The following is a 27077-nucleotide window of genomic DNA, read 5'->3' as shown; positions in this document are numbered from 1 at the left end:
CTTTTTGAGCAAACCTCGTATCGCCTCGTATTGCGTAATAAAGATATACACAAATATTATACATTTGAATATATATTACCGCATATTTTATCAAATTTTATAACAGATTCATTTCGATTTGTGTACACGTTGAAAAACGAATGAACGATAATACACGAAGCTACACGAAGCAGCAATTCCTTCGTGTTGGACGTAAAGGTAAAGCGGAGAAATTTCGGGGCAAGCTTTAAAGGTCGTTCCCGGATCGAAGAGCGGCGTCGCACGGTGGCAAATTACGTCGACCGATTTCACGGCGGCCACCTCTTAAATGTCGGTCGTCAACTGACAGGCTAACGATCACGTGGCCGAATTGATGACTACCGTTACCTTAATCACAGGTCGGCAATCGCGGCTAACAAGTTAAGGATCGAGGGGGGGCCCTGTGCGTAGTCGCGTGTTGTAACTGCGGCAAAGGAGCCATCGATCAGTATTCGAGCGTAACCCCTCCCTTTCGATTCTATCCACGGTGTACGATTCGCGATTATTGGAAATTGGATCGTGATCAAGGGTTCATTACATTCGATGCTTCGATGGGTCGAAGTTGAAAGATCGATGCTCGATATTTCGTATATATCGTATCGAGAGAGATACTTTGGATGTTTCAAATGATGGTGAGATAACGTATTATTGGTCTAATTGATCGTTCGATTATATTGTGTGTAATCAATTTTTTCTCGAAATTAAACAATCGACTCGACTTGTTACTAGTGAAATTCCATCAGAGGTAAAATAATCGTTCAATCATTTTACTAATGTTATTCTTTCAGGCTGTTATTGCGATAGATTAGATGATGGTTGAAAATAAACTTTTGAAATAAATTATTTCATCTTTCTTTTAATATCTTAAGAATTCGTCAATGCATTCTGTTATAACGTATCGACTATTTGAAATCCGCAAAATTAAATCCAATAAAAAAAAATAATTATTCATTCAACGACTTTAATTAATTGTAAATCATCTCAAGCTATAAAACTATTCCGTTGCATTTCGATTTGAAATAAATGGAATTCCAAATAAATCACTTTCGAGAAATTCATCGTCATGAAAAAATCCCGCCTCGGTATGGAAAGATTTCAAGATTTGTCAGAGTTAACAGAGAATTCCAGGAGATATTTTGATAGTCGATAGGTTGACAAGACCAGTTGCACCGCTAATGTCGTCGTTAAAGCATCCCATTGGATGGGATCACACGCAGCAACCGAAGCAGTCGCGTATTACGATCCCTCGGCCGCGTTTGTTCGACGTGATCGGCGCAAACGAGGAGATGTTCCTGTCGGATCGGGGCGTTTATCTCCGATCTGTCGATCCTGCCTCCACTCCTCGCTATACCAAACACGATTCTCCCTTTTCTCTCTCTCTCTCTCTCTCTCTCTCTCCTTCTTCTTCTCCTCTTCTCCCCACGATCCTTCGTGGCAAATCGCGTTTACCATTCGCGCCTACGATCGTTCTTTTCTATTTTGCTTCCTTTCGTTCCACTATTCGAATATTGCAAATTATTTTCTTTCTTTTTTTTTTTTTTTTTTCGTACACAAGTGTTCAAGTATTGATCAAGTAGACGAGATTTACAATTTGTTGTTCGTACGGTGTGATTTCGTGTGATTTGGATATTTTTACATTTTAGATAGAAAAGGGGAGGGAAATATTGCGAAGCACTTGTTAAAAAAGTTAATTATAGAATTCGAATTTCTATAGAGAAAGAAAGAAGAAAAGAAGAATTTGTTTATCATGATATCGAGGGATTCCATGGAAGCTGATCAGCCAATAAAACCGAAAGTCGAATGACGATAATGCCGAAATGAATCACAGAATCCCCCCTCCCGAGACTCGCGACAAAACGAATTTCATCACCGCCGGTTATTAATTCCTGGTGCTGCGTTTTTCTTCGACAACGCGCTCGCATGCCATAAATATGACAGCCATAAAATTCGACCGGTCACGTTCCACGGTTTTTCTCCCTGCCCCATTGCTGCCGGCCTCCAAGGGCTCGAACGGTAATTCCTCTTGCGCAGCTTATAACAATCTATGCTGCCCAGTTCGGAATCAATCTTCGCGCAATTGATAAATAGTCTAAATAGTTCAAGCTTCGACTTCTCTTTCTTTCTTTTCTCCTCCTCTCGAACGTTTTTATCGATCATTCTTTTAATTTTCATTCATCTTGCTTATCGCGAAATTCCAAGCTGTTGAACACTTTTCCTAAATAGTTCAAGCTTCGACTTCTCTTTCTTCCTTTTCTCCTCCTCTCGAACGTTTTTATCATTCTTTTAATTTTCATTCATCTTGCTTATCGCGAAATTCCTGTTGTTGAACTGTTGAACACTTTTCCTTAACGCTTGTTCAATCGAATATCGTTATAAGGATGTTTAAATCCGAGTACACCACAATCGATTATCCCTTAACGAATCTACTTTCCGATTCATACTTTCGATATATCGCGAGGAGATCGAGAATGAAACAGCCAAACAACAACGTCTCTGGGAATATCCTCGACCGACTTGGTGGTTTAAAGCCAAGATGCACTCGGCTGCACGAAATCGCGGACGCGAGGCAGATCCATCAATCCGCGAGTCACTCGATCGATCGTATCGATCAGAAGGCGCACGGGTACGCGCCAGCTCGGGCAAAGTAGCCAGAGAGATTCCTGTCCACCGACCACCGGACGCGATTCTCGTGCCCCTCTCATCCGGATTACGCGAGGATACTTTCCCACGGGTTTTTCGCGGCCGACCCTTTTTCCAGCATCGCTATCTCGATCGAGGGATCTATCGATTGGAAATCGCCCCGAGAAACTATCCTCGATTCCGCGAAATCGAGACGCGAGTGGGGATTATTATTGTCGGTGGAGGATTTAGAATATTTTATAAACTGATTTTTTAAATGGAAATGGTTTTTTTTTTATATAAAGAGGTGTCAAGTTTGGAAGAAGAATGTAAGAGGGATTAGCTTATTGAGGATTGAGTATTTTCATGCTGATATTCTTTTTAGAGTAGGGTTGTTGAAAATCTGTTTGTTGTTCTCTGATTATGTAGAACAAGAGCAATATAATAGGAATAATTGTAAGGAATAGAGTTTAAAAGATAAATAAATACTTCGATGATAGGAATATTAATCAATAGATCGAAAGAAAAAAAATTGTATAATGAAAAAATGGAAGATCTGCAAGTAAAATAAAATTTGTTGCAGAAATGTACGTTCAACAAATGAATAACGACATTTTATATTTAGATCGCGCAGAAAGAAAAGTGAAGTATTAAAAAAGAAATCTGTATATGCGCGAAACAGGAAATCTACAGTGCTTAATATTAATTGCACGAACACGATGAATCTTTAATGTTTTTCTCAATGCCGCCCGTGACAGTCCATAATTTATTCTATCCCCAATAATATTTCAACAAACAATCGCAGGGACGAGAGAATTTTCTTTTCTTCTCGACGTTACAAAACTCGACAAGAAAATCGTCCTCCGTGACCGAGGCGTCCTCCATCCTCTCCCATTCCAAACCTATCCCAAAATCAGAATAATATAAAACGATATATCAATACGATTTCTTCGTCGCGCAATAATAAACGCAACGATCCGGTAAAGGAAATCTGCACGATCCGCGGAATTAATTTCGGGGAGCAGAGCCTTAATTAAAATCCCGTCTAAAATCTCTCCACCTCGCGCATCGTATCGCATCGGCCCGATCCCCGATCTTTTAAACATCGGGCTCCCCGGCCGAAAGGAATTCATGTTTTGCGGGCGAAGCGAATGCCGTGCGTCGAAATGACGTTCGACTAGAGTCGGAGGGAGTCGACGCCCAAGATGAATATGAAGCCATAGATTATTCGTTTGCGCCCATCAATCTGCACCTCTCCCTCCCCCGGCTCTCGGCAGGGGTGGAGGGGCGAGGCGGGTCCCCCTACGTGATCGGACGTTCCGTGGCCAGGAACCGGCGATATTAACCCATTAACGTCTATAAATCGTCGCCGATGGAGCGTGAGTCGCCTGCAGAGAGAGAGCGCGTATCGCGACGAGCATTTCCAATGCCGAATATCACGTGGTCCCGACGGAGGAGGCGGCGGCGGCGGCGGCGGCGGCGGTGGCAAGACGAGGGCGGATGAAAAACAGTCGCGTGCTCGCGACAGGGAGAGGCGGAGGCACGTAAAACAAGGTGGAAGAGAACGCGTCACGTCTGCGGAACCGCTGCGGAAATGCCAGCTCGTGACTCGTCGGACATCACGTGCCACGGTACCGTGCCTCGTCCACCATTATATTTCCCTTTCGCCTTCTTGTTAAACAGGCGAAGCTTTCGATCGCGCCACGACCTCGCGAGGAATTGTATTGGGTCAGGTAATAAAGAGAGAGAGGGAGAGAGAGAGAGAGAGAGAGAGATGCGCGTGTAAAGGTGTTTTTCGCGAATATTTTAACGTCCATTTTATCTGTTTTCCTCTTCGATCGAATTATCAAATTAGGCGTTTCGAAGAGCGGAGGAAATAAGTTTTTAAGAAAAGAATCAAAGAACGATGTGTATTATTCTCGTGGATATTTTTTAGTCTTTAATTTTAAAAAAAGTTATCGGTTATATTATTACGGAAAAGGTAATTGGCAAGTATTAACATTAATTATAGAGAAAAAGGTATTTACTTTAAAAATGTATATTATTTCTGTTTGTTAAAATTATAATTATGTTATAATATAATCGTCGCATCGTATATTTTAATTTGAAAATAAAAAGGCATCAAACAATTAAAATGATTACAATAATGATTATAAAAATGATTACAATATTCTACGATTAGAATTTTCGAAATAATGAATATTAAGCCTTTTCTTTTTCCTCTGTAATTAGAAAAATAATTTTACCACTGCAAAATTAACGTGTAATGAAATATAATTAGAGAAATAGAGATGTGAGTATGTACGATTATAATTATCTACACATGTATTTTCTTTCTTCGTGTTCAGGCACACGTTACAATCAAACGTATTCCCAACGTTAATTATTGATTATGATCCACCGTTTAAACGATCTTTTTCACTTCACCTCTGCACGACACGATACATATTCAACATTTCCGAGTAATCGCGTATGCAAAATCGCCAAAGCACACGAGCGCGCGCGTGCTCGCAATTGAATTAATGGATAAAGCTGGTTAGAGTCGATTAAAATTCTTCCGCGATACAAATTGATTTCGATCGAATGACGATTCTCTCTCTCTCTCTCTCTGAGCTCGTTTTCAATACGTCGTAAATAATTTCGTCCGAGCAACTAACTAACAGTTTCACCCGCTAAATAATGATAAATAGAATCGCTTTTATTAAAAAGAGAGAAAATTCATTTTCAACTCGGCGAACAAAGACTGACACGGATTTAATCGGCCGGGAAATTTGCATGAAATTAATACCCGCGCCTAAGGGTGTGCCCGATACACGTAGTATACACGTAAGAAATTCTCTTGGCCGCAATGATCCTAATTGATACGTTTCAGGTAAATCCGCACGCTTTACCGTACGCGCGAGATGAATTATCGCCGACAATTATCATGGAGTGAAATATACCCGTGGAGAAGGTCAGCCGAGGTGAGCCTCGTGACAACCTACGATTATTTCCAACGCGCGAGCGAGCTTTTAAAGTGTAAGGCCGGAAGAGGGGCGCATGCGCGATAATTATCGCCAATGCTCGGCTTCGATCGGTGGAGGTGGCCCACCCGATTCGAACGTGAGATCGACGGACACGATTCCGTTGATTCACGATTCCGTTCGTGCACGAAAGTTTGGGACAATTTCCCGACGCGAATTCGAAAAATTACGTCGAGAAAAATAAATTATTAATCAAATTCGTGGTATACGAAAGAACATCGTGTTGTTCATTGGGAAAAAATACAACTTTGTCTTCAACTTTACGATTTATAACATGTTTCCACAAATTCTGTAAATTTGGAAAACATTGTGGGATCGTGGTTGGCCGCGTCGCGCCGAATTTCCAAGAGAGACGACGTTCGAAAACGATGGTGTGATTAATCGAGTGCGTGATTCGCGCGGATTAATTGGCGTATCCGATGAGCGACAGTTAATCGAGTGCCAAGAGAATCGTGTCCGCTTGGAAGATATTAATTGATCACGGGCACCACAGCTAATTGTGCGACCCTATCCCCCGCGGTTGAAAGCGGGCCGTGCGTGTTTTCGGTGATTTACGAGTAACCAACCAAACGAATTTCACCCGAAAATCTGGCTCCTCCTCGAAGCCGGCCTCTTCTTCTTTCATTCAACGTTCATTTCTCACTTAACGCATTCGACACGGGTGTGAAATGGAATACGTGTCAAACGAAATCCTATAATATAAAACTCTCTTTCCCGTCCTTTCTTTCTCGCTCCCAATTAAAATTATCGCTATATCAGCGCAGTCATTTTTCCTTTACACTTATTATCAGAAATCAATATTTTCCATTGTCCCGAACAGCGTTAACACACTACGCCTACCACTTTGATACTTTCTCTTCTTGATTTGCGATTCCTTGATTGCAGGCGACGAGTCTTCTTATCAGGAGGAGGAGGAGGATTAATCCTCTTGCCACCGCACGATCGATAACAGTCGGGACCCTGTTTCGCGCGAAACAACAGCAAAAGTAAGGAAAGAGTCGCCCCGTTTAATGGAGCGGTGTTTTCCAATGTCGTAACGACCACCGCGTAACGCACCGCGCTCTTAAAGATAATGAGCGGTGTGATTGATCGTAAAGGTAATGACCATGGAAGCGCGCCGCGCTCCACGACGCTGGGAAAAAAACTCGGCCCGGCTCCGCTTCCGACGATTTCCAAAACTCCGCGGGAGGTGCTCCCGTTACTTGGTTTTATCCCACTTGGGAGGGGAGAAGAGCCTGGGTCCGAGGTAAAAAAGGTTTCTGGTCCGGTGGAAGGATTGTTTATATACTCCCTCGAGAGTCTCGCGCATGGCAAGTTAATAGACTAATATAGGATGTTCCAAATGTAAGTCCAAAGGTAAAAAGGCGATGCACAGTTGCATTCGAAATTCGAAGGGGATCTTCTTGAACGATCCTCTCGATATTTTCGCGAATGTTGAGAGTATGCTATTAATTAGTTGTTAGTATATAGATTGCTTTTAAAATATAAATATATTAGACTCAAGGAGGAATTTGAATTTCGGTATGTCACGATTTTTTTTTATTTTTTTATAGGTCTATAAAAATGGACAAAGTTGTGGCCTTTGAAAATTTCAATTTCGATTAATCATTATTTATAAAATGTTATATATGTAACGCTTTGTTTTCTGTCTAATTATAACGAGTCCATTGAAAACGAAACGTAGCCACGATTTCGAGAGAAATCGAATATATCGTTTCGTTGAAAAAATTACTACTGCTAATGAATGGAATCAGTTTCCTGCTTCACCGGTTCAAGCGTCATTTCAAAGCCATTACTGCGGTAAAGAGTCGATAATGGTCGGTCGACAAGGTATCGGCACAACGGAAATTACCAATTGAAAAAACAGGTCGGTCTGTTTGAAGATCATTAGTTAACGATCGTTATTTAAATAGACGATATTTAAAGGGGAATATTAAATAACAGAATTGTGCAATCGTGGCGTTTAAAACTTGGAAAAAGTGGCAATGGAAAGGAGGAATGTCTGCATCGATTGATAGTAGCGGTTCTCAATTTCGAGAATTCAATTTTTAATCAAGAGGAACTTTTTTATATTATAACAGAACGAAATAAATTAATCGAGTTCCATTTTCAAAACTAGATTAAACGAGTCTCACTTTTAACATAACGCTGTCTCAGAAAAATGTTTGGTTGGTAATTACAAGTTTAAAATCCATGTAAAAATTACCTCGAAACATAACGTCTTATTAATCTGAAAAGGTTTCAATATTGGGCAAAGGAAATGGACTAGAAGAAAATTTTATTCGTATAAAAAATATTAAGCATGATTCTTGGCCATAAAATTAGGTTCGCAAGTAACAATATTCGTAAAAGAATGATGTAAAAGTATAATAATTCGATGATATTTCGATTGGTTTCAGATGGAAAATTCGAGGGGTGGCCAGTAGTCATCAAAGTATCGGGTCGGGGGTTGACGCAAGCGCAAAGAAAAGATAAGTAAAAGGCAGCAGCCAGGCTTGAATATAACGTAGGTGATTTCAGCAGAATTCATGGTTGCTTGATTACAAGTAATAAACCGAGCGTTAGGACAAGATTTATGAGCATCTCCGGGCACCTATAGTCCCTGATCGCCACCCTGGGGCCCTCGTTTCTGCTCTTCTTTTGCCGCTCGCGGTCGAGCCGGCCCTCCTCCTCCTCCTCTCCGCATTCTGCGCGCGAGAACGAAAAAAAAATTCGAGTTTTTCGTGGAAAACAACCCTTTGATTTCATCGATGACGCGCCAATCAGCCAACGCTACGTCTACCAATTCCTTTCAAATCGCAAGTGATATATATTAACCAGTGGAAGCAAGTACGTATCGTTCTTTAATTTTCTACATTCGTAATAATAATTCTCAACATTTCATTTATTCCAATAAGACAATTGGAAGAACAATAGTTTAAGACAATCCTTGCTAATATTGCATTTAATATCACTCTCCTTCTTTCGATCGAAACAAGACTATATCCATAATCCTTTTATCATCGACCACCAAACCTCGAACCCTTAAATTTCCTACTATCGACCGGTGGTCAATTATCCGGTCATCAATCCATGTCCACCGCTCCACCCACGAGCGGTCCACACACGATCGTCTCACGATCGAAATTCTCGAGCGATGCATCATCCGTTTATCGCATCGTATCGTATCGTAGGGAGCCGGCTGCTCAACAAACTCCCGCTTACCTTTTTTATAAATGGATTGCACGGATTCGTCATTAGTTTATCTCGCGCGAGTTCTCACGGGCGAGGGCGTATCGGTATCGGCTTGCCCGATACCGATTAGTCTTCGAGACGCCTAGCCCCGACACCGCGCGTTTATCTGGCCAACGAAACGGCCGTATCGTTGGTCGGCAGTCGGGTTTACTCTCCTTCGTTAGCGGACCGCGATAGTCCTTCTTCCCTCTTGGCTGAAGTATATTCGTGTATCGATTTTCTTCTCTCGTACGCAATCGTTGTCAGATATGAACACATGGTAGAAAACGAGAATATATCTATCTTTACACGATTTTTTAACCTTCCTCGGGATACGAATTTTAACGCGGATGAAGATTAATCAAAATTTATATATATATATATATTTTTTCTCTGTGAAATGAAGTTGGAAAGAGAGATTTTCCTTTTCGATACCTTCCTAAAAATCTTCTCTCCCGGCCTGGTGGTATTTACTTATGCAAATGAAGTAACGGGTCACGACGCGCGTTATTCACAACGATAATAACGATAGCCCCGATTTACGTACACGGATTCCCGAACGTCGAAAAGGACCGGCCGAGAGATCGGGTCCTCCATTTGGGTGGCCGATCGCTGCTTTGAGTGAGTCGTGAGGCGCGCAACGATGTTGTAAATTGGCGGCGTTCACCGATAAACGCGAAACGAACCGCGAATTAATCATGGCGCCCGTGAGAGGGCCATCGTCGCGCGTTCGTTTTATTCGAATCATTACACCGCGCGTGGCAAAGCGTGGCACCAAGCGTCGGAGGAAGCGTTGGAGAAGGTGATGACAAGGCGAGGCCGCTCTTTATCAGCTCTGGATCACTGTGATCAACCAAATTATACTTTTTCGCCGAGGATTTGGGGAAAAGTAATCCCGCCGGGGGAAATTACGAGGCGAGATTGGAGCGGGATGGAGCCATTGAATTTTAGAGTAATTGGAGAGAGGGGGGTTAATCGATAATTTGAGATGAAAAATGGGATATGAAAGGGGAGTTTTATTTACTTTTACTTCGATAAGGAGGATTTGAAATTTTGTGTAAACTCGTTAAGGTTCCTTTTAAGAAGATTGAAGAATATTTTAACGAGAGATTTAATTAGAAATCGAGCGATTGTATTGAAAGTTAAATTAAGAAGCATCGTCGTATTCTTGGATTATTGGAAAAAGTCTCTATTTAAATTTCTGGTCCAAAATTCTACATCTTCGTACTTGTTACGTGGCCATAAATTGACACGAATTTGCGAATCATTCCTTTCAAATGCTCGCGGTTTTTCGAAACGCAACCAGTTCAAAACGATCCGTATTTACGCGACGATGAATGGCGATGCTTGGGGAAACGTGAGGTGCATATTTAGCCGGCCGATTACCACCAGGAAGTTTTGGGCCCTTGGGTGGTCGTGGCCGAGTGCGCCGCTCGAAATTCTGATAAACACTTTGGAACGAGCCTAAGGACTATCGAGAAAGCCACATGTTTTTCCCCCTCTTTCGGATAATTGCTGTATTTTCGATCGGTATCGACATCGTGCAAAACTTTCATGTGAAACGTAATGCATTCTACATCTTATACTTTGAATTGTTTAGAAAAAAAGGAATTCGAAATGTCTGTTCCACTGTTCTTTTGTAGGTACAGTGCATAGAAATTGTACGTATTAACAATATATTTTAAATTAAAAATTTCAAAACGAAATTTCCCTTTTGTTTTAAATCTAAAAATCATTATCTATCAGTTCGTTAATTTTTTCTCATTCTTTGACAGCTTACCGACAGCATACACGCGTATGTATAAAGATATTTCTAATAAATGTCGGATAACTTGGCTTAATATTTACCATAATCAAATTTCGCTTGCAGAAAAACGATGCGAATAGAAAAGGGGGCCTTACCTGAAACATAAAAAAATGAAAAATTCTATGAGATGAGTATATCAGTTCATTGTTACAATTAAAGAGCTTCGTTCACTTCATTGTCACGAATTTCACGAACTGTCGCCGCCTGTAAACCCTCACCATCGAGAGAGATTTATCCCCTTCGAATATTATCGAGACGTGGAAAGAATCCAATCGCAACCAAAGACAATTCCTCGAACCAATCATCTTTGAATTAATTCAAAGAAAACTTTCCAATTTTTCTAATTTTTTGAATTTACTATTTAATCAAATCTCCCCAAAGTTTCTCCTCCATCATTCTGTCCGCCCAATTTACAAGAGATCCAACGTGTACGTGTATAATATCTCTCTCTCTCTCTCTCTCTCTCTCAACCGGTCGTGTACACAATTACGACTCACGAATAATTAACGCTCGTGTTGAATAAAACGGTTTCGGTATGGGAACGGAGAGGAAACCTTGGACTGGATATTGCGAAATCACGAGCACGCTTGCGAGGCGACAGGAAAAAAAAGAAAAAAAAGAGGAAAGAAAAAAAAATTGGCGAGGATCTTTGCCTCGATATCGCGGCAAAGATCATTGGGCCACAATAGCACGTTCGATCGGATGGAATTATGCGTCGATGGCTATCGATCTTGGCGTGGAAGTCAAACAGCCTCGTTCGTAATCTTGGCCCCTATTACGAGGGCAACCTCCTCGAGAGACTGCAAATCACTATCTTTCCCGGCTACGCGAGCACCGATGATCGTTTTACAAGCGAGACCGGCATAATCGTCGGAGGAGCAGCGAGGCACAACAGCGCGTGGTTACTTTTACACGTCGATGAAGGAAAGCGTGCAAAATCTGCCGTTTCACGGAGATGCGGAGCCTGAAGCTATTCTCATCAGAGAAGGAAGATATTCCATGAATATCGTCTGCTTGATATTCGATTTATTCCGTATACATTTTTTTCTTTCTTTTCCTATCTCCAATGGAAACGTTTAAGAAAGAAATTCTCGTGTTTATGCGTGTAAAATTTTGTAGAAAAGAAACTATGCGCACACCTGTGATCGAAACGATTCTATTCTGTCTTTTCACTATCGAACTTCGAATCAAAGAATTTTCTTTTAATTGTCAGACGAAGGAAACAATAATAGAAAATCACTTTTTCCCTCCACTCACTTTGTCTCGAAGAGATAGAGTTTTAAAAAAAAAAGGAATCGTCTTCGCGATCGAGGAAAAGCAATAGATGAATTCGAGCATCTAAGCAGAAACTTAACTTAAAAAAAGAGAGAAAGGAAAAAAGGAGAAGGGAGAAACGTTTAAAAATCTAAAATAATTGTTTAAAATCCCGTCAACCTACTTTCACAAGCAAGTTCGAATAACGGGCGAGATGGCCATAGGAGCTTCTACAACTCAAGAAAATAATGGTTGAAAGAACGAGTGATCTCGGCGTTTAGCATCGTCTTCGGCGCGAGGGTTGCCCCTCTCGCGCGTTGCGTAACGCTGGCGCCAGGCCGCAGCGCCGCGGGGCCCAACGAATGACTCACCGTGGCGAAGAACACCGTGTGGCCGAGGCTGACCCACCTATCGCGCAACCGAGGACCCGTCCAAGGTGCCTCGGAGACAGTTCGTGAGAGTGACTTGTACGTCAGGACGATGCGGCTGACCCATTTTTTATTCCGTTTTGCCAGAACACCGCGGGGCCCGCCTCGCTGGAAGGACTCTTTTCTGGGGAAAGCTCGCCTCGACCTTGACGCCGCCTGCGATTCTTCACCCTCCCTTCCTATTATTGTGTCCGCGAATATTCAAATTCCTGATTATTCGAATTTTCTGTACGGATTATTCGTGGATAAGTTCGATTATCAGGAAGCAAATTTCGTATATTTCGATCATCGATTTTCTCTTCACACTTTTATTTCGCTGGATTGAACAGATAATGAAGAACTATATCTGCCTACGTAAAATTCTCATCGAATTATTCCAACCGTCTCGTGTCCCCTCTTTCAAATAACTTCAAAATAGAATCAGTCTATCCAAAGTGGAAACGGAGAACAGTGAAATTCCTCGAGGATGAGATTGCCTAATCTGGATCTTGGATAGAGGGGAAGTGATAAAAGGGCGGCGGGTCGAAGACGATCTCTCGAGATCGGCCGACACGGGAGCCGAAACGGCGATGGGTGGAGGGAGAGAGGGGGGCTTTATTACAAGGGGCCAGGATATAAAACTGCGGGCTACAAGGCTGGCAGAGCGGTGGTAAAACGGCTCGAGAGTATAGCCGGTCCATCGAGGCTCGCGATCCCGTCGACCGGCTATACTTTCTTTCTCGGCCTCTCACGCGGCATCTCACGAGCGGCCTGACCTAAATGATCATCGAATGCTCGGCTTTTATCGCCCAGCGGAGGAGCCGCTCTTGCTCCCTCGCGTACGCGGGGATCGTTCGTCCTTCGATCGTCCCTCGAATCGATTCAAGGGAGTGGATAAGTACTTTCCTCGTACTTATCCGAATTCCTTATATTCCCTTTTTTCTCCCATCGTCCAACCGAAGACCTCCAAGTTTTCTTACGCAAGAGAAGTAGGATTCCATTCCAGGAGAGTTCGATAAGAATATTTTTACCATTTTTATCGCCGTTTTACCTTGGATCAACCTGTCTCGCGTTTGTAATAGATATTTATACATTGCATTAATATATATGCATATTGCATGTTCGCGTATTAACAGTAATTTAGATAACGGTGAATAATAACGGATGATAAATAGAACCGTCTCGCTAATCGAAGAAAATTTCGATAAATGGGATTCCCCTTAGTATATTCGAACTTAATTTTTTTTTTTTTATTTATTTTGCATAAAAGAGATAATCCAAATAACGAATTATCAAACGTATCCACGTTGCGAGGAAAAGAAATTATTTCACCGAAATTAAATTTCACAATCTGAACGTTTTCTTCGTTAATACGCGGACATACCATCGACATCCATCATATTCAAATCTCTCATCGAAACGCGTAATTCGATACGTGCACGTATCGTACAATCGAAGAATCGAAAGTCGACGTCAAACTCGTTACGTTAACGTTCGAGGCCCAATTGTAATTTCGATACATAACGCTGGAACGCGTCGCGTTACAGAGATTTTACATCCGATAAATTATGCAAATCGCGGTCGAGAAGAGAAATTGGAAATTCGACCGTGCAAATTCGATTCGCCATGGAAATTCGCCGCGGCCTGGCTCCCGTTGCCCTTCCTTTCCTCTAATTACACGAGTTGCGATCCGCGACCCGGTCGCTCGGATCTTCTCTTTCCTTTTTTTCCTTTATATATACGTATAACACCGATCCTCGATCTTCCCGGCTGTCCCTCGAAGGGAAACGGTCGAGAGGAAGAAGAAGGTACGCCTGCCTTCGAGGGAACTCGGGGCGATGGTTAATTACAATTGGCAAGCGTGGTACTCCGGTCACTCCGGCAATTAGTCATGCTCGACAATGGTATTAAGCCGCGGTGGAGGATGATCGATAGCGGTGCGCCATCGGTGGATGAACGAGGGATGGACTGGCAGATTGCTCCTCCGCTGTATAATAATCCTCTCGTTCCGCGGGAACGAACCCGCGTGATTAATATCAGCGTATCGCGCGTTCACGAGAGAGAATTTTCGTTAATAAGCGAGATCTATTATTCGCCGATAGTTTTGATTTGATTGAATTCTTCTTTTTTTTTTTTTTTTCTTTTCTTTTCTCGACGATCGTCGTTAGGAGCGAACGCGAACACTGAGATCGCGATAAATAAGAAGGTTTCAGAAGGTGAAATCGTTGTTTCAAAGTCTTATTTTTTTTTTTTTTTTTTTTTTAAAGGGAATAAAGATTGTCGCGTTTGTCCTGATTATGATTTCTGCTCGATGCTTCGCTCGATGATAATCGTGAGTGACAAGTTTTTGATAGTAGCAAAGATATTTTTTAAAAAAATATGATGCGCGATATCTTATCACTTGAAACAATGGAAGCGATTGTTATATATATATGTTATAGTTTATAGTATTAGTTTCGCTTTGGTTAATATATGGATTGGCAATGTATGAGGAGTTTATTCTGTTATAATCCTTGAAGAACGGGAGGGGATGAGACTACCTTAAACACGGAGAAAAATTCCACGCGGTTCTCGAATTTTTCGGTAATCTCGGCCAATATTTCGACGGGGTATCTCGACAGTGTCACCGGTGTTGAACAAGTAATGGGTTGCAATTTGTTTCGGGAATGAGATTGAATTTGTTAAACGCGCATTTCTTCGTTCCAGTTTAAAAAAAGTTTATTTAATCGATAGAACGAAAAGATACCGAATCGATATCGAAACGAAGAAATCCTCAAGAGAAATGGATTCGCGATAAATTTATAAATTCAAAAATAAATATACGTCAATAATTGAAATATCTCCACGCAAATTAACTTTTTCTCTTTCCAATAATCTAATTAAAACGTATCTCTTGGGTCAATAGGAGGATCCTTCCATCGTATTAGAAAATTACAAAGTGAACGAACAAAGTTAGAATTGCACTCGATTAAAATGCGATCCCGTGCGGAATAACCGAGCAGAAAATCACGAGTCGTGGGCCTCGACATTCCTCCAAACTTAACGGCGATTGGGAAAAGAAACGAGTAGCGTGAGAGCGTCGTTCGAGGGAAGGCCCCTTGGAATATCGATCGTGGTTGTGTTTTGTCGCGCGCGGCGCGTGACAGACGAGCACACGATGGGATCCTGGCACACATTCCGCGCCGGCACGATCGTGGCGCAGATCGTTATCGAGGCTGGGCCATCGCCGTTGCGGAGAGAAGCCCGGAAGAAGCGGTCCTCGGGAGAAGGTCGAAGGAACGAAACGAGTTTCTATATCGACGTTGGCCCCGGGACGTATGTATTTTCGAGCAGTTTGTGGCTACCACCACGGGGAATCGCTTTAAGCCACGTTTACATTAGGCGACTTTCGATCTCCGAATATTGAATGAACCCTTCATCGAAGTATTATACGTGTAAAAATATGAATTCGTCGCACTGCGGTCCGATATAAATTTAACTATTGGTACTTAATATATCTACATATTTATTTTCAAACGAACAAATGTTTAACGTTAATTCTCGACGAACTTTATCCAATCTTGCATCCATCCAATTCGTCGTATAATCGTGCATAATCGGTAATTTAATTTCGATATCTTGTTTCGTAATTGTTTGCGAGAATAATTGAAATATAAACAAGAAAAGTTGACGACTAAAAGTCACTGGATGATCGAAAGTTGGCCGTTGTCGTAAAATCGAACGGACCACTTTTGATCAAAATAAAAATCCGTGAAATCAACTCGGTTGACATCTTGTTTACCGTTTCAGCTCCGATCCCCCTTGTTGGACCGAAAGTTGCCTAATGTAAACGGGGCTTAACGAATCGCGATCGTCGCATGGTGGAAGGCGGAGGTAGTCACCAGGGGAAACTCGTTTGTTGGTTTTTGCCGTCCACGATCCAACGACAGGAAGGGAGGCCGTAGAGGGAGCTTGTGGAGGCTCGCGGCGCTCGGTTCCCCGCCAATCATCGATTTTTGTAATTTTCCGTGTCGGTTTCTCTGTCTCTTGAATCGGTTAGCTCCTCGCGACGACGTCGCACGATCCGACTATCAGTCACGCCGTATGAGCCGCTTGTTATACGCTGATTAAAGGAGAGGACGTGGTTTTCTTCGCGAGGATTCACCGTGCCGCCGATTCTTTGCCACGAGAGAGGACAGGCATGTATTTATCTCTCTCTCTCTCTCTCTCTATTTCTCTCTCGATAGGACGTCGATCACCTTTCCACGGGTGAGCGCGCTCCCGCGGCTTTCCTCTGTCATCCGTGACCTTTGGTAGCCCCTCGGCTGTCACGTCTCTGTCACGACGAGGTCGCTTTCCGCGTGTCGCTTTCGACGCTGCATACCACCGTCACACGCTGATAATCATGATTTGTGCGATCCGTGATGTTGGGGGAATCCGTGATTTTTCTTTTTCTTTTTTTTTTTTTGAGAGAGAGATTCGAGATTCAACGATCAAACGCAAGGCGTGTTTGTTAAAGAGGTATGATTTTCTCGTTAAATTATTATTATTACGTAAATAAATTGTATTCTTATCGCGCGATTCCAGGATTATTCGACAATGGTGTAAAGAGTTGAGATAAGATATTTGCATCTCTATTTCTATTTATAGATATGAAGAATATCCAAACGATTAAGAAGTAGGTAAATTAAGACGAATTCCTCGTCGCTTTCAAGACAATTCTGATTGAAAGTTTCGCTTCATCAAATTTCTCTCCTCATCGTGGCGCAAAGGAGCGAAGTTTCTGGCAAATCGGTTGATACAATAACCTGGGCGAGATTTTCCCCCCTTCCTGCCGGCTTCCTATCGCTTATATCGAACGAACGGGCAGTAAATCGACCGCTCGTCTCGTGTCTTCCGTCTCTCCTCGCCGCGCGAAGGCGTACACCGAACGAAAGCCAGAAAAACTGTCGGCGAGGCGTACACGTCGCATCGCGAACCACTATGTACGAAGATACGTCAGGATTACAAAGATTAATCTCCCACGGCAACCGCGTCCTTTGAAAAATTGCCGTCGAAAACTTTGCGCTATGAGGAGAAATCTTGGCTCAATTGTTTTTTTTATTTATTCTTATTTCGATCCACGAGCGATCGATCGTTGATTCTTCTATTTCTCTCACGAAATTTAACGAGGTAATAATTTAAAGATGAAGGTAAAACTTTTATAGTCGATGAGAAATTTTGAAAAGATTCAAAAGATTCGCGTGAACCGAAAATTTTAATATTGGTGGAAGAGTTTCAGAATTTTTGAAAATATTATAAGGTGGAATGAACGAGGATCAACGAACGTATGAATATGCACAATGCTCTGCCCTTTTTTGTTACATCACAAAATTGTGTTTAAAATATTGGAATTGGATTCTGGGCCGAACTCGAAAAGATATCTCGACAAAGAAATTCCTGATATTTCTAACGTATCCACAGAAATGGATTTATCACCATCTCATTCCAAGTCTTTTATAGAACTCTGCCTATTTTTATAATTTTCCCGCGGCCGGGTCTATCAATTAGATAAAGAGAGTGCCAGTGTTGGGGACTAGTAATGGAAAGTCGAGCAGCCGGCGAGATCCATTAGACGATAGCGTTATTCTGGTATTTTCGACAATAACTCAGCAACCTTGTTACACATACCGTGCCTGTGTGTCTATCCACTGAACTTTTTGCCCGGTAGCATATTAAACGAAACCGTTAAATTAGAAGAACTGCCAACTGTCGGCGTAAATCCTGTCGATAAGATATATCAACGGATAAAACGAGTCGACGTCGCGAAAAGTTGAGACAATTTTTTTTAAAGCCCGTGTTACGATCGGCGAATAGAAACCAGGTGACATTAGAATAATTGTCACTCGAGTTTAACTGCGTGAATGATGTACGTGTTCCACCGAATAATTTTCTTTCCAACCACGCGGCAATTTGGCTTGTTTCAAGGAACACGCGATTTGTTTAACTTCTATCCACCGACAGAAGATTATTAGCGAAATACTCGGTAATATGACAGTTATACTTTTTTCAAATTGACATTTCACGTCCCAGAATTACCTCGAAAAATTATTACTATCGATTACATTTACGTGTCAACTCTACGTACAATGATCTACGTAATATTATAATATCCCACAATTATACAAAACCACAAGCTTTATTTTTCCTTAAAGACGCGTACTATTTACGTGTACTGTCAACTCTACGTACAATGATCTACGTAATATCCCACAATTATACAAAAGCACAAGCTTTATTTTTCCTTAAAGACGCGTACTTTTTCCTTAAAGACGCGTACTGTCAACTCTACGTACAATGATCTACGTAATATTATAATATCTCACAATTATACAAAACCACAAGCTTTATTTTTCCTTAAAGACGCGTACTATTTACGTGTATTGTCAACTCTACGTACAATGATCTACGTAATATTATAATATCCCACAATTATACAAAACCACAAGCTTTATTTTTCCTTAAAGACGCGTATTATTTACGTGTATTGTCAACTCTACGTACAATGATCTACGTAATATCCCACAATTATACAAAACCACAAGCTTTATTTTTCCTTAAAGACGCGGTAAATAAAGCTCATTCAAATTCAACAAAACTTTAACCCTTCAATTACAAACAAAGGAAGGAAATTCACGATCTCTCCCAACTTCCACACGAATCGATGGACACCCTGCCACTCCCCCTAACGTAATAAACATAACGTAAAAAAGTAAGCGAGGAAAGAAGCAAGAACAGAACGAGGCAAAAGTATTTGTTGGGAACAATTCGCCTTTTGAAACGCGAGGACGAGCAGAAGAGAGGTAGAGCACCGGCCAGTTTAGACATCGATTTGCAAGGGAAACTTGGATAGAGAGGAGGGAGCTGGTGGATCGTCGTTATGCGGGGCCGAAAGAAAAAGGCCCGCTCCTGTTCGCCGCATGTCCCGTGCCCCTCGTCGGAATTTACGAGCCGGGAGACAGGCCGAGGATCGACGACCGATACACGTCCAGATCCTATCTAACGGGTGCCCTCCGCGAAACTGACTTACGAACCTGACGCGGGCACGCAAGAGGGATTGGCGAGAGATGCATCGCCTGTGAAACATCGAGCGAAGGGGGAACCCTTGGAGATCACAGTGATGCGGATGATTTACGCGAATGGGGCGATACATTTGCATTTCCTTCTGGAAGAATTTTCAAAATTTCACCAATTCGATATAGTTTCGATTATTTCCTGTAGAAGAAGTACTTTACTTGTTACTTTTCGACGAGAAACGAATCAGACGAATCTTACGATCTGTCCTCCTTCTCCATCTCTCCTCTCACCCAATCCAATTTGTTTATCGAGATCGCCAATATTGGCAATTATTAGCAATTATCATCGAATTAATAAAGGAGCTGTTAGCAAGCCGTTAAGAGTGGAAGGACGTGGCGAGCCTCCACCAAGGCGGTTCCTTGATGAGCCGATGACGCAGCGTACTTATCTCGCATCGATCATTGGAAACGATTCGATTGTATAACCGCGTTGCGCAAGAAGACCGCGCGGAATCCTCGCGCGATTTTTCACTGCGCCCAGTCTGCCGATCAACCACCTCGAACAAGAAAGAGAGGGAGCAAAGAGAGGAGGGAGGAGTGAACAGCGAGGAGGGAAGAGGATGAGGCAGAGGAAGAGAGAGGGAGGACGTCAAAACTAACGACATTGGCCGGGGTCCCTGGAGACCCGGTGGCGACGAGGGCAACCGAGGCCAGGAGCCACCTCGCTCGCGTGTATCGGTACGAGGACGAGGAACGAGTCATCGAGGCAGCCGAGGCGATTCCTGGTAGGGCCTGCCAGGACGTGCCTCGAGAGACAACTAACCGGCAGTGCTATGCCGTCTGGACCAGCTCCTCCTCGATATGACGCTTTGTCCGCCTCGTTCCACCTCGCCCTCTCTCGCGATCGCGGCCCTCTGCCTTCCCCCTCGCCCGTTTTCTTCCGTCTCGTGCGCGTCCGCAGCAGACTGGCAGGCGCAGCAGCAGCTACGCGATCCCAGAAAAAGATGATCCTCCGTTGCACGTGCAGATGGGAAATCACGGTACCCGGTCGAGCTTGAACCCGGACAGTATATATATTCTCTTTCGGCCACGATTCCCTAATAATAATTCGTTAGAGTCGAATGTTGGAATTTTGATACGATCAGAGAGATCAAAACGATCGAATTTCTGAAATTGTGAATTTTTAAATTTTCTAAATTAATTAATTTCAAATTCACCTTTCCTCGCGGAGAAACAATTTACCATATACCCCGATTAAAGAGAATTTAAAAAAAGGAAAAGAAATATGGAAAGGTAACGCTGTACGACAAGTCTGCATCCTAGAAGCATAAAAAGCGTGTATTTCAATCGGGCAGTTACATAAGTTGCAGCTATGGGACCACCATCTAGGCAAATACCGGCACGTGAGGGGAACACACGGTGAAACTGAGCCAACAGCTTGCGATCTCACCTTCCCCTTAACAAGAACCTTGTTAACCAAGACCCGAAAGGTCAAGCACCTTCCACGACACCGAGGACACTGTGCGCGCAGGCAACTCAAAAACTCAGGCGCCATCGCCGTGCGAAAGACGAGGTCTTCCGCTTCCTCGTGGCCAATCTCCTGTCCTCACCCATCGAGGAACGAATGACGAAGGACCTGTAACCGTGCACGGACCGAGGCAGCTCTTCCACAATTATCATCCATTTACCGACCATCAAGCACTTAGGGACGATTACGGCTATCATAGTAGCAGGTTTCGTCAGCGGGCCTCGAGCAAACGAGGGTGACGGACGGATCGTAATGGCGCTCGTCGCGCGCAAACGATTAGCGGATCCACCTGTCATCGTAGATACACGGCCGCTCCCAGCGAAGGGGGACCCATTATCATCGCATCGGGGCGCCCTAATGCCTCGTATCCGCTCCCCACACAACAACCGATCCCTTCGCCAAACGTTTACGAAACGCTCTCAAGAACCGGGATGCACCCGCTTTCCTAGCACCAGAAATGTCTCTCGATCTATCTTTGAATAACGAGTCGTGGAAAATTTGAAAGAATGGATTTGTTTCGAGCAAATTCAATATTATTATCGCTATATCATTCGTTTTATAGGAATATGTAAATCGAGTCTATTGATTTCTGACACAGAAACGAAAGAATCTATATAGAAACATTTCATCGAATCCAAGAATTGTTCGTCCTCCAAATTCGCTAAAGCGTAACGAGTTTCGTGAAATGCTTCATTCCGCGCGACAAAGCGAGGTTTGGGGAAGAGGATCTTCCCGCAGAAAAATATCTAATCTTGACGCCGTGGGCGCGCCACGGCCGTCGTAAAACATTTCCCGCGCGCCCGACAGATCCGTCAGCTGATTGCGCCAACGAATTTTTACCGGGGCGCTTCTTGCTCGGGGTGGACGCCGCCACGAGGACGCACGTACGGGCGAACAGAGGCGCGGACGGGTGGAAACGCGGGTCGGCGAAAGCCGAAGGCAGAAGAAGGGGGAAGGAGGGGGGGGAGGAGGAGGAGGAGGAGGAGGAGGAGGAGGTTTTGCGCCGAGGAGGGACGAACGGACGAACGGACGAACGGACGGACGGACGGACGGACGGACGGACGTTGGACCCCGTTCTTTCCTCTCTCTCTCGGTCTCTCCCCCTTTTCCTCGATCCCTCTCTCCCTCTCTTTTTCCATCGAGCGTAGCCAATGAATGCCGATCCACTGATGCGTCGTCGGCTGGTTTGACGAGGCCTGATGGATGCTCCTGGAATCCCGGGACTCCGCTCGGACGCGAGCACGGAACGAGCAAAATCGCGGCTTAAATCGGCAACACGCGCGGTTAGATTATTCCCGGGACCGGTCAGACCCACGATACAAACGATCGCCGCCCCTATTGTGTGTATCGGGACACTGTACGCCTCTAAGTCAGAGCCGTTGCCTCTCTCGATAGAGCTGGAAATACCGGACGGGGAACCGATATCGCCTCTCGATCCGCAAGGGGGAGGACCTGGATTCCTGTCAGGAGACTGGTTCCTCCGAGAGGAATGCCGAGAGACATTGTTGTCGCGTGGAAACGCGCAAATTTCTGTCGTTATAAGGGAATTTGATTTTGGCCGGAGAGGGAGGGAGAAATTTTAATCCCCTTTGGGATCTCGAATTTCGAAGAGAAATTAGATTCGGAGAATATTTATACGTGATGTATACATATATATAAACTCCTTAATATATTTATACGTGATACTAAAAAAGGGTTCCGACGAGTACGAGGAATAATCGTAAAATCGTAATGGAATTCAAAATGGCTGTGCAGCAATTTTCCATGGATGCACATGGTTTCATGGTTCATTTCTTGGAAAAATTCATGACAGCATACCGATCGGCGTCACCCGAATTGATTACGTTTTAACAAAATTAATTAAAATCCATTCCAAAAAAAAGTAGTTGAATATATCTCAGAAATTCTGTGTTTCGAAAGTGTACACCTAAATGGGAAAAAAGTAAACGTAGCGAGATTGTAAATCCTCGAGCTAAGAATAAATAGGATTATGTTAATATAATCTAACGAAATCGCTTACTATTTAGTTAAAATTAAAAACCTCATGAAACGAAGATTACGAATTCAAATCTCGGCCTCTTAACGTTAAATTAATTATTCGAAACGAAGAGGAGAAGGGATAGGAAATTTCGTGAGTGGAATCCCCTTTTCCAGGATTCCACTCAACGGTGGAGAGTGGAGCGAATGATTTACCGCGGAATAAATTCAGCCGGGCGAAAAAAGAAGGAGCGTCGGGTCTAATTAAGATTCGAGCGAGTGTCCCGAAAACGAATCGTGCATTTGTTACGCGAAAGACGAGCGCGAGTTTCGTGGAAACAAATTAGCATCCCGTTCGGTCTAATTATTCCGCGCTTTGAGGAAGTAGCGGCGCGAAAAGCCGCGGGCCGTAATTTCTATTTTCGCGCTTTCGTTCCGGCGCGAGGGTAACGGGATGAAGAATGAGGCCAATTAACCACTATATCATTAGCGGCGACACCATCGTGGCCGAATTGCCTTTCCTTACCGGAGTAAATCATCTCTGGATTTTGCTCGAAATACAACATATTAGTACGTTTACTAATAGTTTGTCCAGCGAGCGAATATTTCCGTGACACGTTGTAGATTTGCATACATCGAGGTACGAATTATATTTTACCAACTATATATATATATATATATATATATATATATATATATATACATACGACTTGATTTTTTATTAATTCTATGATATTCTAATCCTTACGAATTTTATCAAGATCGTGTAATTCTCGTACGTTCTTTGGCATAAAAAAAAAATCTGAGAATTTCATTGGTTACGAGGTGAAAGAAGAACAGAAAGAGATACGACGCGTAAAATTTTAAATACGATATATGAAGAGAAGATAGTTGATAGTTGCACACGCAAGCATCCGAGATGCGATCAGCAGCACCCCGTCGCGAGATTGGTGAAGCTTCCAGGTTGGCCCATTAAGGGAGCAATGACTAAGGTAGAGGGATCACGATTCGTCTAAAAGCGTTATTCGTCCGAATTAATATTCGAGTCTCGATATCTCTCATCCCGTCTACGATATTAAACGCGGTTCGAGGCGCACGCGTTCTCGCCGTTAACGTTAAGCGGCGGCCAAGAAAAATCGACCAACCCGATCTGGGGAATAATTCATCTGTCAGTACTCCAAAACGAGTTACAAGAGGGTGCAGGTGCGCGCCTATTAAACGCCGGTGACGAAAACGAATGACGCGAATAAATCTATTCGTAAATAATTCAAGACGACGTGGAGGAAGGAGATTCCAAGAGAATCCTCCTTTCAAATCGCGCGCCATTATTGTCGCTTTCAACCCGATCACCTCTGAACCCCCGTGCCTATCAACGATCCTATCACGAGCGAGCTTCGTTCCAACTTTGTCGCGTCAATCGAGTTTTAATATTTTACCCGATTTAATCGAGATTAAGAACGTTTCGATTGTAACTAAAGAGAAAAGATAATCCCTGGTCACGAACAACTAGCTAATCACGCTGAAACGTTTAACTAGAGATAGAAATCCATCGAACTAAAGTTCGAATAAATGGATTCAATCCTACGTCAATCTGGATTCGTATAAATCGTATCGAATCAATTGACGCCCCCTCCCGATCAATAATCGCTGTCCCACGATCCATAAGAGCCATAAAAATCGAGCAATCATCGAGTACGGTTCCCGAGGGAGCCCGAGAACGGGTGCAAGAACGGGTCGCGGGTCGATAGTACGCGTATCGAACGCGTCCACGTAGCGCTAAGCCAGGTACCATATCGCAAACGAATCGTGGAGCGCGATCGACGTCGAAGAAGAAGAACAGGTGGACGGTGGCGGCCGTTACCTCCCCTGTTTCCGGGAACCTAGAGAGGGAAAGAGAAAGAAAGAGAGAGAAAGAAAGGCGAGCCGCGTGTCCACCGAGCCTAAGGTGGCTACCTAAACCTGGTGGAAAGCCGCGCGGCAGGATCCACCACGAGTGGATTGCGCGGCAGTAACCCAAACGACCGACAATATAAGCCTGTACGCGTCGCCGATAGAAAAAGGGGGAGGGCGAAGAGGAACGATCTTCCACGTTTCCAAGTCGCGTTATTATCGCTGATCACGTAGCTACTTAGAAGCGGCTCTTCTCTCTCCGTGGCTTTTATACCGTAGGCATCTCTACTGGGCAAGGTAGTCGGGTGAGCCAGCCTGGTTTTACTCGTTCCCTGGTCCCTGCCGCTTCAGCTACCGCACCATCTCCTTCTCTCCCTCTCTGATCCTTATTCCTCCTTCTACCGCTTCTGCTCTTTTGCCGTTGCTGCGCTTCTTCTTCTTCTTCTTCTTCTTCTTCCACCTCCTCCTCCTCCTCCTCCTCCTCGTGCTCCTGCTCCTTCTCCTCGTCTCGCTGCTGGCCTCTCCGATCTCTCGCGCTGGTTCTCATTCCAAGCGTTGCGCGCCAGCGCGGCTTTGTAGGTATTTGTGGCTCGGTGCAGACGACGAGCGGTCCCGGCTCGGCCAGACAGCGCTGCGCCTTCGCGAGCTTCCAGGAATCGGTGCGCGCGGGAAGAAAGGAGACGCTTGCGGAGAAAAGCGCTGGCCGAGGCGGACGGAGCGAAGAGGGAAGAGTCGTGGGGCGACTAGACGGTGGGAACCTTTCCCGGCGCGGACGAGAAGCGTACCCGACACGTCCTATCGGCCGTGTCTTGTTTTGACGCCGAGTCAGCCGAGGTGCATCGACCTCAAAGGTCGTCGTGCCATCCCAGTCGAACGGAAAAGCGGCCCCGATCCTCCGCTTCCGCTTACGCTCACGCTCACGCTCGCACCGGACCCGTCTCGTAAAAACATTCCCCTTCCGCCACGTGTCCCGACACCAGAGCTCTGGGAAACGCCACTGTTTCGAAAACTACTTCCCTCCGCGTATTTTTTCGTTAACTTGGCGGGGACTTTTATTTTCGAGAATTTGGATGCTTAGATAGATTATCGATAAATTATGATCCTCATAATTTATTGAGCAAGATAAACGCAGCAGGAGGAGAAAAATGGAATAAAAAAGAAAAGTTGGATATCTTTGGATCAAAAGTACAGAGCAACGGTGTGGTTACTAATAAGAGGAAGTCTAACTGGCTTTCTTTGTCAATCGGAGAAGCAAGCGTCCTGGACAGGAGGATACAGTAGATACGTTAGTTGAAATAGTAGACGCACGAAGAAGTTACTTTGCATCGATAACGCAAATAACTCGTTCCTCGATTGGCTATCTTCCGTTTCGAGCTTTCAGAGGCGTTAACCTCGCCGCGGCAATAAATATTTCCACGATGGACTTCTCAAGGAATTATTTCTCCGTGCCGATCAGCCTGGCCCGCTTAGTTAAGCCCGCTTAAATTACGCGCGCGTCCGAACAATCATTTAGGAAAAACAGTAACGCGTGCCTTTTGCTCGAGGGTATCCGGTGACTTTTTATTCACCGGGAAGAGGCCTCCACTCTTTCGCGGTGGGAGAGACGCGAGGTGGACTAGGCACCACAATAACTATCAAGCGGAGCTTATTGTCCTTCCTTCAGGGATGCCCCCGGCCAGGGCCAGCCGAAGGGGTAGGCCCATTGTTGAAGACATACGCGTGTACGTCCGGCAATACGCAGCCGCCTTCTCTCTCGCCGCTCAAGATCTATCGTTGGAATTTGCGTATGTAGATTAACTCCCCTGCCGGGGCCTATTGTTCCCTAAGAAGAAAGAGGACGAGCGGGAGGCCGCGGGTATCTCTCCAGAGGTATACGCCCGCTCGTTAAAAGGTGGACTTTGCCGGAACAGAGAGATGCCGGTGATGAGAAACGCGAACAGATCTTTTGGCCTAGCTTTTGCTCGATAGAATAGTCGCGCGAATAGGATTCTTGATAAGCAATTGTAACCGAGAGTTCGCGGTCGCATTTTTATGGAGGGAAAATTTTGAGGTTAGGTACGTCGACGTTGAACATAACCGTTTTTATAAACGCGATTGATCTTAGATAACTAAAGATATGTCGATGATTGTTCCTAATGTCTCGTGATTTGACTAGCTATTCGACATTTTTGGTCTAATAATTTCGTATATAATTATATTTCGTGTACGGTTATTTTCGGAAGATTCTATGTAGTAGTGGATTATATGAAACGATGTTACATAAACAAAAACTCACCAGAAACCATGAAGGGATATTCAAGGATAAGA

General features: G+C 43.9%; 1 protein-coding gene across 2 annotated transcripts in view; it reads right to left on the bottom strand.

Annotated features, from left to right (window-relative positions):
* The window catches only part of LOC122718624 (myocardin-related transcription factor A-like), a 153613-nt gene that overhangs the window by 104684 nt on the left and 21852 nt on the right, over positions 1-27077 (bottom strand). For both annotated transcript variants that reach the window (XM_043943823.1, XM_043943825.1), the window contains exon 2: positions 10722-10775. The gene's annotated coding sequence lies outside the window, so the exon portion shown is untranslated. The remainder of the gene's footprint in view (positions 1-10721; positions 10776-27077) is intronic.

This window comes from Apis laboriosa, unplaced genomic scaffold, assembly GCF_014066325.1.
Source record: "Apis laboriosa isolate Shangri-la unplaced genomic scaffold, ASM1406632v1 scaffold66_cov157, whole genome shotgun sequence".
Lineage (NCBI taxonomy): Eukaryota > Metazoa > Arthropoda > Insecta > Hymenoptera > Apidae > Apis > Apis laboriosa.
This window is presented reverse-complemented; position numbering and strand designations above follow the sequence as displayed.